Source organism: Podarcis erhardii (assembly GCF_964252035.2).
Source record: "Podarcis erhardii genome assembly, chromosome: 17".
NCBI classification, from domain to species: Eukaryota; Metazoa; Chordata; class Lepidosauria; order Squamata; family Lacertidae; genus Podarcis; species Podarcis erhardii.
Window position 1 is genome coordinate 7,480,050 of NC_138515.1, and position 12,480 is coordinate 7,492,529.

The following is a 12,480-nucleotide window of genomic DNA, read 5'->3' on the forward strand; positions in this document are numbered from 1 at the left end:
CAGCAGCAGCAGCAGCAGCCGAACTCCTCGGGCAATTTCCTCTCCACGTCCCCCGATTTCTGGCCACTCGGGGAAGACGCCCCTCTTCCACTCCAATTCCACCCCCCCCCGCCCCAGATCATTGGTTTCCTTCTCCCCCCGGCGCACACTCCCTAGGGGCCACCTTTGCTCCACGATGTTTGATCTCTTTCTAGCTTTCCATCCGCTTCTCGGAACCCCCAGATTTCGTTGCCTGTTTTCCTCTCCCCCCCCCCCGCGCGCCTCCTTTCATTTGGCTCAGGAGCGGCCTCGACTGAACTCCGAAGGCGGCGGCGGCGGCGGGCGCGATTTCGCCCAGTCACTCGGGAGCGCGCGGTTCCTTCGCGCTCTCTAACTCACACGCCCTCTCTCCCCACACCCAGAAATAGAGCAGTGGTGGGGCTGTAGGTCGGGGCAGAAAAAGGGAGGGAGGGAAGGAGCGGGGAGCCGAGCCCCCGAAAGAGTGGAAAGCCCACGGGAGCTCCTAACACACGGCGCGGCTCCGCTTGCTCGATCTCTATCTCTCTCTCTCCCCCCCCCCCACTTCTGCCTCCCCCCCCCGCCCGGTTTCTCTCCCTCGCTCTGCCACCCTCCCTTCCGCTAAAGTGCACCGCTCCAGCTTGGAAGTGTTGCAAATCGGGCGGCACAGAAAGTGGCATTTCTCCAGTCTTTGGGAGGCCAATTTCCTTCCGACTCAAGCAGCCGCGCGAGTAAAACACGATCCAAGCGGGGTTGGGAAGATCGGCGAGCCCAGGCGCGGCCAGCGCGGTTTCCTCGCTTGCCCGGGGCCGGGCGAACGCTCGTCCCCTTCGGGCGGGTCGCGCCCCGCCTGCGCCGCGCCGGACTTTGCAGCCGCCGCTCGTCCCCTTCGGGCCTTCGCCGAAGAGCCACACTTTGCGCCTCCTCCTCCTCCTCCGCCTGCTCCACTGCAGCAGCAGCAGCAGCAGCAAGAAGTCGAAGGGTTTGTGGAGAGAGATTGCGCTGTCCTCCTGCCTGCTCTTGGTGGTGCTTGGCTTTTTCCTTTTTTTAATTTTTGTCTGAGGATAAAAAATAGATATGGGATTCTGATGTTGGGCCAAATTCTCTCCACCGTCATGGTACGTGCCGTGGAAATCAATAATTTCCTCTCTGATTAATACTTTCCCTCCGAAGCAGCGGCGGACAATCCCGCCTTTGTGCTCGGCCTGCCAGAGCCCGGCCGCCGCCGCCGCCGCCGCCCCTACCCGGGGGCTTCGACTTTGCAAAGTAACCGGCGAAATCCAAGCCTCCTTCGGGTCGGGGTGTGGCTAGTCCTGGAGGCGCGCGAAGAGGGAGGTGGCGGCCGGGTAGTCAGGATGGGCGAAGGTCACGACCGGGTCGAAGGCGCTGCTGCTTTCTATGCGAACAAAGAACAAAGTGGGGTGGGGTGGGGGGTCCCGGAGGGTCCCCCTTCCTCTCCCTGGACTCATGTTCCCCAATGGCGACAGAAAAGACGCAGAGAGAACCAAACCTAGAGGTCCCCCTCCCCAAATACCCGCGCCTTTTCATTTGAAGCGGTGTCCGGTCAAGCAAGTCCACAGGTGCCCCTCGGGCTTTTCCTTTCCTCTCCTCCCCCCGTTCTGTACAAATCGTGTCTTTAACAATGGTCCGCTTTGCGCAAGGGATCCGCGCCGGTTATCTTGCCCCCAGAGCGAGAGAGGCCAAAAGCCCTCTCCTTCACTGGTAGGAAGATCTCGGAGAAAAGCCGCTCGGAGAAAAGTCCTTGCGGGAGCTTACTTAGGTTGGCGTTGTCGTCGCCGTTCTATTTATTTCTTGCTATTATTTCTTGCTATTATTGCGCGGGGCTTTTGCGAGCGGCATAAAGAGGTCGCTGCCCGGAGGAGCTTACAGTCGATACTTCGGCCGTCGGGGAAAGAGAGGGTGAGGGAGAGACGGGAGAGGAGAGGAGCAGCAGCAGCGGGGCACCGGGGGATGAGCGTGAGCGCAGGTACCACCGCCAACCCGCCAGGGCTCCCTTCGGTGTGCGCGCACGTGTGAACGAGGCTCCAGCGCAGACCGTGTTCCCTCAACTTGTTGGTGGAACTGCTTAGCCATCTTAAATGCCCCCAGCCCATTTAAACTAGGCAGTGACGTGCTTGTAGCCACCAAGACTCCGCGAACTTCGGTACTGGCCCTTGCTTCCGAACTTGGTGCTGTGGCGGGACAAAGCGATCTTTGGGGATCTTCTTCGAAGCCGATCGCGCGCTCTCTCTCTCTCGTCCCCACCTCCCCTCCCCCCGCGCGACCTGTCCTCTGTGCCAAAACAGAAAAGCTCCAAGCAGCGCAAGAGGCCTCACGAAGCGGTGAGGAGATAAAGTCCAGAACCGTCTCTTGGGGCGATTCCAGGGTTTTATTTCAGACTTTTTGCGCCTGTCTCTACCCCGAGAGAAAAAGTAACGGCGCCTTGAAAATGGAAGCGGGGGAGGAGAGGGACCCCCGCGGCGTTGTGTGGGGGCGCTGCGCGGGCAGCCCTTCGGAGTGCGCCCGTCGGCAGGCCCCGGGTAGCGGGGAGGACCGCCCAGGACCCGGTCTGCTGGGAAGTTTTCCTGCGCAAGGAAGAGGAGCCATCGCAAAAGCTGGCGCAGGAGAACTTCCCGGCGCGGCAAGTCCCGCGCAAAGGTCCGGAGAGCGCCGCGCTTTCCCTTTCTTTGCGCAACCGCAAGAAGTTTGGCTTTGTTCTGCTGGTTGAATGCCAGCGCCTTCGGATCTGCAGAAATGAATTTTATTTTTATTGCACAAGGTGTTTTAAAAAACTATTGGGGGGGCTGTATTTGAGTGGAGGAAGAAGGAATCTGGCTCTAAAAACAGCTGCTTGAGGTTCTTTTTAGACTCTCTTTAAAGCAACTTTTTGGGGTAACTTTTTGGCTGCACCTCCTTTTTTTATTTCCCTTCTGCTTTAACGTTTTTTATTCCGGTACGGCAGTCAGGACTACGGAGGAGATGCAGCCGAAAGCGTTTGATCATCGCAGCAGCTGAATATTGCTCTTTCCTTCCTGGGAAGGGGAGATTTCCACGAGACAGTGTAGGCCGGGGCAGCTTTTGCACGGGAGGCTCTGCAGTGTTTGCGTGTGAAGGGGATTGTACCAACAAGGCCTGACAGCTGAACTGCAGTTATTTCAGTTTTACTTTATTTTTAAAAGGTGATTAATAATAATAATAATAATAATAATTCCAAGAGGTTTGCTAAATTATTGAGAGATCAAAGTCAGTGATACCTCCAGGACAGGGCTTTGCGGGTGGGCAAGTCCAGGATTCTCACACAGCAGAAAGAGCAGGAGGGCTCTTTTTTTCTGAAGTAAGGCAAGTTATACACTGAATAGCCTTCCCCCCCATACTATTATATCGAAAATATAATATCTACCAAACTGCACTGCTGGAGGATTCCTCTCCCCTCCCCATTACACAGTAACAATTGGGCCAGCTTTGGAGATGGCTGACTTTGTGGCAGTGACTTTCTGTGCCATCTTGCAAGTGTGCACTTCTGTCACATTAACAAATGTAGGACCAATGCATTCTTTAGTTTTTGGGTAGTGCTTTGTTAGGTTGTAGGACAAACTGAAGGGGAAATGTACCTTACGATGGTGATTTTTACAGTGCAATTGTCTACATGTCTACTCAGAAGGAAGCCCCTTTGAGCTTATTCCTAGGTAAGTAGGGTTGCAGCCTTCATCATGCTTGGTTGGGAGTATAAACCCTACTGAAACTCCTTGGGTTTTTGTTCTTAGGGAGCAGGTCTGCAGGATTGTTGCTTGTCAGGGATGATGGCTGATGTGTCCATCCATCCCACAAAAATCGGCCTCCATTTTGCAAACGAGAGAAATGTTGTGGCAAAATGTCCAGTTTCACCCAAAGGAGAAGGATTGTAAGGCTGTGGACACTTTCTTCATTCTAAGCAATTAATATTTTAGGAAGGGGGTTTAAAGGCACTTCACAGAAACCAAGCAGTCCGGGAGTAGAGAGATGGTCATCTGAATGACAAAGAAAACATGGCACCTCTAATTCTACCTGTGGAACAAAGCTTGTGGCTTCCTGCTGGGAACATTTTGTTTGTACTTGGGCAAGAGACTCATTAGGCCACCTTTCTCTCCCAGCCTCCTAGGAATCTTAGCTACCCGAGGAACCAGTTGGTGTGTGGGCGTCACTCTAGGTGTGGACATAATGATTATTATTAATAACAACCACATTGCAATGACCTGACCTTTTGCATGTATCTGCTTGGGACAGCAGAATCCTCGTCATTATCACCATCACCATTTATTAATTAGTGTTTGTTGGTGGAAGTAGATAGATAGTTAAGTCACACAGGCCTATCTGCTAGCAAATGCGTTGCCACATCTGCTGTTGACTTTGGTGGTAGAAAGCCAGCAAAACACAGTACAACTGGCCTACAATGTGTGAATTGCAGAAGGGCTTGTTTGAAGCTCCACACCAGTTGGTGCAAAAATGGTAGACACTGAGTCATCTTGATTGGTGTCAGTGAATGCGAAACGACAGCAGACTCACAGTTTGGTTGGATTTCTAATTTTGGAATAAACTACTTATATGAAATCTGCAATGTGTCCTACAACCCTTTAACCTCAAGGAAACAGCTCTTTGGTTTAACAGAATGTCAGAAAAAAAATCAGATGTCACTCCGGCTAATCAGTTTTTATTATGCATGTGTGTCCTGTCCCATCATCATCTCTAAGCCAATGCCAAAGGGGGGGGGGGAGAGAGAAGAGCAACCCTCATGTCCTTAAGTTTCCCATCTGTGCTCCAAATTCATTCACCAAAGGCATGAATAAGGTTTGGATGCAACTCTCAAAGAATTCTAGGGTGGCATTCACATTACCACCTTAGAGCTCAGTGAAGCTCTCACCCTCATGTTTCACAACCCTCTCTCCCCAGATGTTCACATCAGCACAGCTTCATTTGTGTCAGAGGATGCTGACAGAGTGGGGATGTCTTTACCTCATGCAAAGGTGTTCATACCTTGGTTAGAAATGAATTAGGCATGGTGTGAGGACTACAATCGATGTGAAGCTGGTTTGAGAAACAATGCCTCAAACAGTAGCATTTGATAGCAAATTATAGGATACATATGCATTGTGGCTAATGTTGTGTGGATGCAGATTTGAAAGCCAGCACTGGAAAGTAAAATTCGAGCAGCAGTTGTAGCATACAAAAATAATTTAACATCTTTCTTGGGCAATTCCAAGCCTGTTATTCCAAGAAGAAAGGCCTCTGGTTTCTTTATAAATGTATACTTCAACATTCCCCCCCCCCAATTCATTATAAATCCTTTCCCAGAAGTCTTTCACCTTGGGACAGGTCCACCACATATGATAAAAGGTTCCTTCCTTTTCTTTACATTTCCAACATAGATTGTCACAGTTATGATATATCTTTGCTAATTTTACAGGGGTCAAATACCATCTGTACATCATTTTCATTATATTTTCCTATAACACAGTACATGCAGTGAACTTGATCCCTTTCTTCCACAATCTTTCCCAATCCTCCAACATTATATTATGTCCTACATCTCTTGCCCAGTCTATCATCACAGATGCAGCGAGTTCTCAGTAAACACAGCCCTAGAAGGAATTTCAGCTGACTTCCATCTCACTCAGAATTGGGGGAGTGGTGGGGGTAAGATATAATGATTGTTTAGATGTATGTATGTTACAAGGGCTGTTAGCTTTATGAGCCCTTAGAAAGTTTCGGAGAGGCTAGCCATACACACGCACAAAACCCCAAACCCTTCTGTGCCATTGAAGAGGATCCTGGAGGGCACTTTTTGGTATTATGCAGTGCCACTCCTTAGGAGACAAATGTCTTGGGCTGACACATGTGTGCTACGCTATAGGTTGCATGTTTGTTCTCTACAGGATGAAATATATGAGGAGATGACTCTGTGGCACTGCTAAGTTGACACCAAGCTTAGGTTTGCATAGCCATTCTGTTCATTTGTCAATTGCATGCCACTGTAGGCCAAGGCATACTTGGGTTGGAAAGTAAGTTGCACTGAAATCAGTGGAGTGTGCTTTCTAGGAAGGGCCAAAATGGACACTATGCAGCAGTCACAGACATATTCTCCCGATCGTTTCTTAAACTGGAAAACAGCTCTGGAGGCTGCTGTCATGAGCAGAAGAGCAGCAGCCGCTTAACGCTACCCCTTTCTGCAAGTTCCCCCTGGTGTTTGCTTCCTCCAGCTGCTTTTCCACCCACAGGGAAAAGATTTGGGACCCCCATATCCTTTTCTCTGCTGGAATAAAGCATCTTAGGGAGGGCAATTCTGAGCAGAAGAATGACAGAAGGGGAAGAGAGTTAAGTTCCTCCATTTGAACTGATAGACTCCAGTAGTTGCCTTTTAGTTAAAGAAAACAACACCCCTTTCCCTCAGAAATGGAGGCAGTTCACACCTCTCCAGCATAGTATCTACTGTGGCCCTGTGTATGATTAGGACTGAGATACCAAGGTCCTATTTCAGGCTGTGTCCTGATTCCTGAAACCCTCAAATGAGCATTCTTTCACTGAGGTCCTGACTAGCTTCTCTGTTAGAAGTAGCCCCTATATATGCTCTCCAGTGGAACCTACTTGTAGTGAAACAGAAGCGGAACAGCAGAGGCTGGTCTGAGTTGTTGACAGTTTTCTGATCTTTATCCTGCACCTGGTTACTTTTCTCTGTAGGGTACTTGTTTCAGCCTGATGCCATGTTTGTTTGTTGGTTTGGTCCCCGTGGTGCTGAGGGCAAGCAAATGGGTGAACGTTGCTCAGGGCTCAGAGTTGTGGCTAAGGATCATTTTCCCTAGGAGTGGCCCACAAGGTCCTGTCCGCAGCCCTGACTCCTCCTGAGTAAGTGTGCAGTCAGCTACAGCTGTTCAACATCACTCTTCTGCATGCATACTCAGAACTAAATCCTATGATATTTCATGGGGCTTTCTCTTGAGTCAAGGTGCCTAGGATTGCAGCCCGAATGACACATGTGTGCTGAGAATGGGTGTGCAGAGTTTGACTTGGAAAGGAGTAAATTGCATGGCGAGTTCCGGGAAAAGGTGGGCCTGAGTCAGTGGATAATCTCTCTTAAGCCAAAATTTTTCATTCTAAAATTGGAAACTTTGAATTCAGTTCTGCCTTGAACAAATCTCGCTCCACTTCAGATACATGCATGCGTGTGTGTGTTTGTGTGTATCCATGTGGATCTGGGCTGTTTGACAAAATGGGAGTGGAATCCAAATCTAAAGAAAGGACAGGCCAAATATTTTGCTCCCCCCCTTCCTCAGCTTTCCCTTACCCATTTCCAGGGACCCCCAATTAATTTTGACAGGAGCCTTCTCAGCGAGGCGCCTAAAGCCAAACAAGCAAAACATGACACCTTTCTCCCCCCTTCACCCTTGGGCAAGAATTAGTGCTTTTGAATAGAGCAAAGTTTAAGAGTGTTGCCATAGTCTGAATTGAACTACAAAAAGTGTGCAGCTAAGAGGACATTTCAAAGTAGATCAGGGGCTTTAAATGAAATTCCAAAGACGAAAAAGAAAAGCTACTGGTTTGATTTTATTTCATTTTTTAAAAGTGGTGGGACTGCGGGAGAATTCAAGCCTTGCCCTTGGAAACTCAGTTGAGCATTGGCAGTCCAGGATATGCAGGGAAAGAGAGACAGGCTAACTTTACCTGATCCAGCCAAGCCATCTGATCCAATATACTGTATTTTTTGCTCTATAAGATGCACCAGACCACAAGACGCACCTAGTTTTGGGAGGAGGAAAACAAGAAAAAAAAATATTCTGAATCTCAGAAGCCAGAACAGCAAGAGGGATTGCTGCGCAGTGAAAGCAGCAATCCCTCTCGCTGTTCTGGCTTCTGGGATAGCTGCGCAGCCTGCATTCACTCCATAAGATGCACACACACACTTCCCCTTACTTTTTAGGAGGGAAAAAGTGAGTCTTATAGAGCAAAAAATACGGTACTCACAACTTGCAATAAGTGGGCCTGCAATAAGGGGACCTAAGTTTATGGCCCTGGCAAATGATCACCTCTTCACATAAAGTGTTTAGGGCAACAGTCTGTATGTGTGTGTATTCGCGCGCACACACGCACACCCACACACCCACAGAGAGCTTTGAATCATATTAGTTCAAATAAGAAAGTTGAGAACAAAAGATTTGCATTATGACAAGTGAGAAGGCAAGAGCTTGGGTTTAATGAAGAGTCAGAAGAATATAGCATCATTGTTGTGGAGTTTAATGCTATGAAATGAAATGACACAGACTCTCCTGTTAATCAAACCATTAATCTACCTGTAGTTTAAAGTTTGAGTGCAGGCACTCCTCTGTGCCCCCCCCACCAAATCACAATGAGATAAGCAGTATTTTATGATTTCCCCCAAGAAAAATTTGTCCAGGGTGGTTGGGGCAGGAACCATAATATTTCCTGTGTCTGGTGAAATTCTAAGGGATTTTTTCAAAAAAATGTTTTCCCGCAAATTAAGACGTTGAGGGCTAATTGTTTGTGTCCTGCATCTAATGAAGCAGACCATTGCCCATGAAAGTTCATGCTGCAATAATCAAGTAACCAAACAGATGCAAAATCACAGTCTTGTACACAGAACTGAATGTTTATAGGCTGTGACCCACATGAACATGAACAAGACTAGGACAGAGGTCCAGTGTCCCACTCAGCAGAATGAGCAGGAGGGAACCCCTAAATGCAGCAGGGCTTGCTTAGCACATTTCGTAGGAGGAAAAGAAGTGATAAACAGGACCTTCTAAAGAAGAGGGGCACTATGACCATTAAATCCAGTCTTAAAAATGACAAAGTCCCTACCAGAGAAGAATGTCAAACCAAGCTGATGAACTATGCCGAAATGGCAAAACTGACTGGAAAACTCAGACACCAACAGGACAAAAACTTAATTAAAGAATGTGTGTGTGTGGGGGGGGGGAATTATAAGTTATTTAGGTGACCACTGTAAGCAGATGGAAACAAGAGCAGGATTTTGATTCACTTGTAGTGTAAAAATTATTATGGATGGTAAGGTTCAATATAAAATTTGGAGTACGGATGAATATGCAGTTGTAGATGTTTAAACTGAGACTCCATGGGGGGGGGGACGTCCCAAGATTTGGAGAATCGTTTGTTCACACTTTGTAAAAGCAATAAAAAGTATTTCATTAAAAATATATATCCAGTCTTACAATTACCCCCCCCCCCACAACTGTTTTGGTCACTGATCACCACTGGTGTTGCTAGGAAAACCCAGGGCCCATAATCTGCCCATTATGTCAGTGTGTGAGGAACAGGAGCTTTTTCCTTGTGGGGTCCCTGTAGACGCTTCAAAGAGGAGTAGCTGGCACACAGTACTTTTTCTGGACATCAGTGCCCACCCCCCCTTTTAAAGGCCCCATGTTTCTTGAATTCTGCCTTGGAGACCTGGTGTCTGCCAGAAAGATAAGGTATAAATATTTTAAATGGCATAGATTTTTTTTTAAAAAAACACCTAAATGTTATGAAAAATAAAGTAAAGGGGAAGCCATCCAGAAAACTGTACTCTCGGTCACTGAAGTGAATTTGAATCTCCACGTTACCCGTATGGTTGCCTTGAAAGGGAGAGGGAGAAAGAGCAATGCCTTATACTATTCATTTATTTATCTTTTGCTATTATGCATTTGGATTTTTATCCCTCTCAGCCTTAAATAACAATAAAACATGACATATACAGCAGCAGCAACAACAACAGCAACTTCCCAAAAATAAAGGTCGGCATTTGTTAAAACCTTTACGCCGTCTACTTCCACCTATTCGTTTGAGTCCTCCTTTCCTTTATTCCAATTCGGATATAGTATAGCCGACTCTCCCAGTAGCGTTCCTGCCAAATTCCAACCACAAAAGCCCTCCTATCATTTTGGCTTTTGAGCGTCCACACTCCAAATCACGTTTCCCCACTTAGATGGCATAATATAGCACCCTTTTCCATGCCTTCCTTAATACCTAGCATTCCAGCCGCCAAACACCATATCAAATTTTGCCCGTTTGAAGGACTGGATAGTTCCTGCAAGTTGAGGGGGCAACGAATTGATGCAAGTGAATCCACATTTGCTTTTTTTGCCCTTCTGCTGTTTGAGGCCAGCACGGTTATTTTCCCAGTTCTTCTGCTCCCCATTTTCCCCTTTGTATGATCACTGCCTTCCTGCCTGCAGTTTTATCTGCTCCTAATCTGAGGCCTGGATATGTGGGAATGGGGAGGAGGAAACCAAGAGCAGAGAAAAGACAAATTGGTCAACAAGCAAATTGATTAGTAAGGCTTATTACATGGGTAGGCAAACTAAGGCCTGAGGGCCGAATCTGGCCCAATCGCCTTCTAAATCCGGCCCATGGACGCTTCGGGAATCAGCGTGATTTTACATGAGTAGAATGTGTCCTTTTATTTAAAATGCATCTCTGGGTTATTTGTGGGGCATAGGAATTCATTAACCCCCCCCCCAAAATATAGTCCGCCCCCCCCACAAGGTCTAAGGGACAGTGGACTGGCCCCCTGCTGAAAAAGTTTGCTGACCCCTGGCTTATTAGGTCTACAAAATATTATTTTCGCTGATATGAAGTTACATGTCATTGTACATCACCAGCTTTCTGAGAATTCTTGCTATCTCTTTGAATAACCCCATGAATGGTTTTTAATCAGACTAGTAGAAGGGGTTTTTTTGTGGGGGAGGTGGGAATTGTTCCCTGGCAATATCCTTACTTACTGCCCCTATTTGTTACGTGTTTTATTTTTGAGCCCTAAGCGCTATTTTCGACTTTTATATTTGCAGATTTGAATTAACTAACAAGTGGAAATAAAAATAAAATGATGCACTTTTTTTTTTTTTTTTTTTTGATGAGAGAAATCAAGCTAACCTCCAATTCCAAACCTAGTATGGAGGATTGATATTTAGTTAGATTCAACAAAAGGGCTGTACCAGGATGCTAGGGTTGGGGGGTGGGAGGAAGGTTGCACAAGAAGGAAACCAGTTGTTCTGGAGTGAAAATTATGTCTGAAATATTTGTTTGGCTCCTATAAAACTATCCAGCTTGTGTGTTTGCCTATGCATTTTCAGAGCAGAATTTCATGAGGTTTCTGCTTTTGCTTGCTGCATATAAGACACCTCAAAGGACTTTTCAGAGACTGGGACATTTAGCATTGTGAAAAATTACCCCCCCTCCCCACCACTTGGCAATATTTTAGCAACCAGCAGTTTGGAGAATACCAGCGACTTTTTGCGTAGCAGCTTCTGGGTAGAAACAGCTTCCAGCAGATCCAGTCTTTGTTTTTGAACCAGAACAGTGTGTTGTTGGAGTCTGCCCGGGAAAGAGGACTCTCTTGTCTCTGGTAAGAAAAGGTGGTAGATTTTGTATTTCCTTTTTTAACTAAATCCAAGTTATGAATCATAGGGTCTGATTCATGGGCAGGTGCAAGTTTGTAGATCTGCTTTGCAGGAGAGAAAATGCCAGTATCTGAGACAAGTCTTACCTGGCTAATAATTTTTTGTGAATGTGAATAAAGTGCAGGATTTAGCCTTTTCATAGATGCCAGATATACAACTGAAACATGCATGTGTAAAATATTTTAATGCTTGACAACTGTATTTTTAATCATAGTTGGCTTATAAAGTTGTACTTGATTACCTGTAACAATTTCTCCACCTTTTTAATTTTCGCATTTAAAATGATGCAAATGGATTTCCCTTGTTTTCAGTAACTGGTTCCCCATCCCCCCCCCCAGTAGAATTTCAAGTTTTATGCAGAGGTTTTTTGTTTGCTTTTACAGCTAATACCATAGCTTTGACACCCTCGGTTCTCACCCTTTCATTTCCATCTTATACGGATTATTATCAGTTGCCAAGCATTTTCTGTTTGGAATTATCATGTCCAAAAAACAAAAGAAAAGTTTTGCAGTCACAGAGAAAATAAGTGCCTGTGCTCAGGGCTTCTAAAAGACCCAAGGACCAGAAAAAGATGACAAAGACTCTAAGAGTGCCGTCCACCAGGAAGTTCTCTTGCGCCAGCCTTGTGCAAATGATTGGGAGCTTGGCAAGAGCATATTATGCTCTTTCCACAGTTTGCATTCATTTCAAGCGGGAACGGGGGAACATCCCAGGGAATGGTATGGTAAGATTTTTATTGTTTAAAACACTTTACACCTTTTTCCCCTTAAGAAAACTCATTTAATAATTTTGGAAGTGAAGGCAAGCGGAAAGCCAACAAATCACAACCAGGAAATTAACCACAAGGTTGAAATGCTGAAAAGCCCATAATAAAAGAAATATCTCAGCCGAATTCTGTAGTAGTGGCAGGAGGCTTTCTTGATAAAGAATTTGAAGAGGACAAAATGTTTGCATTTTATTTTTGTGGCAGAAGACGGGTAAAGCAATCCTGCTGCAATGAGAGCAGCAAAGTCCCAAATAGCCAGAGAAACAAGCTAGTTAG

At 46.5% G+C, this 12,480-nt stretch overlaps 1 protein-coding gene across 6 annotated transcripts in view; it reads left to right on the top strand.

Annotated features, from left to right (window-relative positions):
• The first annotated feature begins 973 nt into the window (after positions 1-973).
• Positions 974-12,480, top strand: part of NFIX (nuclear factor I X) — a 256,837-nt gene continuing 245,330 nt past the window's right edge. For 2 of the 6 annotated variants that reach the window (XM_081845286.1, XM_081845287.1), the window contains exon 1: positions 11,267-11,383. The gene's annotated coding sequence lies outside the window, so the exon portion shown is untranslated. Of the gene's footprint in view, positions 1,116-11,263; positions 11,384-12,480 lie in introns of those variants that run through there. The other 4 variants (XM_081845283.1, XM_081845285.1, XM_081845282.1 and 1 more) reach the window with 4 other exon arrangements.